This window comes from Salvelinus alpinus, chromosome 4 (assembly GCF_045679555.1).
Source record: "Salvelinus alpinus chromosome 4, SLU_Salpinus.1, whole genome shotgun sequence".
NCBI classification, from domain to species: Eukaryota; Metazoa; Chordata; class Actinopteri; order Salmoniformes; family Salmonidae; genus Salvelinus; species Salvelinus alpinus.
In genome coordinates this window covers 6414659-6417158 of record NC_092089.1, presented here as the reverse complement: position 1 = coordinate 6417158, position 2500 = coordinate 6414659, and positions in this window count along the sequence as shown.

The following is a 2500-nucleotide window of genomic DNA, read 5'->3' as shown; positions in this document are numbered from 1 at the left end:
AGTCTGGAATGACTGGGGTAGGGCAGAGTCCCAGAGTCTGGAATGACTGGGATAGGGCAGAGTCCCAGAGTCTGGAATGACTGGGGTAGGGCAGAGTCCCAGAGTCTGGAATGACTGGGATAGGGCAGAGTCCCAGAGTCTGGAATGACTGGGATAGGACAGAGTCACAGAGTCTGGAATGACTGGGATAGGGCAGAGTCTCAGAGTCTGGAATGACTGGGATAGGGCAGAGTCCCAGAGTCTGGAATGACTGGGATAGGGCAGAGTCTCAGAGTCTGGAATGACTGGGATAGGGCAGAGTCTCAGAGTCTGGAATGACTGGGATAGGGCAGAGTCCCAGAGTCTGGAATGACTGGGGTAGGGCAGCGTCTCAGAGTCTGGAATGACTGGGATAGGGCAGAGTCTCAGAGTCTGGAATGACTGGGGTAGGGCAGAGTCCCAGAGTCTGGAATGACTGGGATAGGGCAGAGTCCCAGAGTCTGTAATGACTGGGATAGGGCAGAGTCCCAGAGTCTGGAATGACTGGGGTAGGGCAGAGTCCCAGAGTCGGGCAGAGTCCCAGAGTCTGTAATGACTGGGTTAGGGCAGAGTCCCAGAGTCTGGAATGACTGGGGTAGGGCAGAGTCCCAGAGTCTGGAATTACTGGGGTAGGGCAGAGTCCCAGAGTCTGGAATGACTGGGGGAGGGCAGAGTCCCAGAGTCTGGAATGACTGGGGTAGGACAGAGTCCCAGTGTCTGGAATGACTGGGATAGGGCAGAGTCCCAGAGTCTGGAATGACTGGGATAGGGTAGAGTCTCAGAGTCTAGAATGACTGGGGTAGAGCAGAGTCTCAGAGTCTGGAATGACTGGGATAGGGTAGCGTCTCAGAGTCTGGAATGACTGGGGTAGAGTCCAGGAACCTTTTAGAATTCCTGCCTGCTTTTAAATAGAACATTCTAAACTGTAGTGTTTTAAAATGGAGCTCCACCCTAGTACCAATTGTACCTCTGAAATACAGTGCCTTCTGGGAAAGTATTCAAACCACTTCACTTTTTACACATTTTGTTATGTTACAGCCTTATTCTAAAATGGATCAATCTACAAACAATACCCTATAATGACAAAGCAAAAACTGTTTAAATTTTTTTTTTTGAACATGTATTAAAAATAAAAACAGTAATACCTTATTGACATAAGTATTCAGACCCTTTGCTATGAGACTTGATATTGAGCTCAGGTGCATCCTGTTTCCATTGATCATCCTTAAGATGTTTCTACTTGATTAGAGTCCATCTGTGGTAAATTCCATTGATTGGATATGATTTGGAAAGGCACACACCTGTCTATATAAGGTCCCACAGTTGACAGTGCATGTCAAAGCAAAAACCAAGCCATGAGGTCGAAGGAATTGTCCGTAGAGCTTCGAGACAGGATTGTGTCGTCACCGATCTGGGGAATGGTACCAAAAAATATCTGCAGCATTGAAGGTCCCCAAGAACACAGTGGCCTCCATCATTCTTAAATGGAAGAAGTTTGGAACCACCAAGACTCTTCCTAGAGCTGGCCACCCGGCCAAACTGAGCAATCGGGGAAGAAGGGCCTTGGTCAGGGAGGTGACCAAGAACCCAATGGTCACTCTGACAAAGCCCCAGAGTTCCTCTGTGGAGATGGGAGAACCTTCCAGAAGGACAACTATCTCTTCAGCACTCTACCAATCAGGCCTTTATGTTAGTCGCTAGACGGAAGCCACTCCTCAGTAAAAGGCACATGACAGCCCGCTTGGAGTTTGCCAAAAGGCACCTAAAGGACTCTGAGACCATGAGAAACAGGATTCTCTGGTCTGATGAAACCAAGATTGAACTCTTTGGCCTTAACGCTGGAGGAAACCTGGCACCATCCCTATGGTGAAGCATGGTGGTGGCAGCATCATGCTGTGGGGATGTTTTTCAGCGGTAGGGACTGGGAGACTAGTCAGGATTGAGAGAATGATAAACAGAGCAAAGTGCAGATCCTTGATGAAAACCTGCTCCTGAGCCCTCAGGACCCCAGACAGGGGTGAAGGTTCACCTTCCAACAGGACAACGACCCTAAGCACACAGCCAAGACAACACAGGAGTGGCTTCGGGACAAGTCTCTGAATGTCCTTGTGTGGACCAGCCGGAGCCCGGACTTGAACCCGATCTAACATCTCTGGAGAGACCTGAAATTAGCTGTGCAACGACGTTCCCCATCCAACCTGACAGAGTTTGAGAGGATCTGCAGAGAAAAATGGGAGAAACTCCCCAAATACAGGTGTGTATTTCAAGCTTGTAGCGTCATACCCAAGAAGACTTGAGGCTGTAATCGCTGCCAAAAGCGCTTCAACAAAGTACTGAGTAAAGGGTCTGAATACTTATGTAAATGTGATATTTCAGTTTTAAATGTTTAATACAGTTTCAAAAATATTTAAAAAACTGTTTTTGCTTTGTCATTATGGGTTATTGTGTAGATTGATGAGGGGAAAAAACAATTGAATCCGTT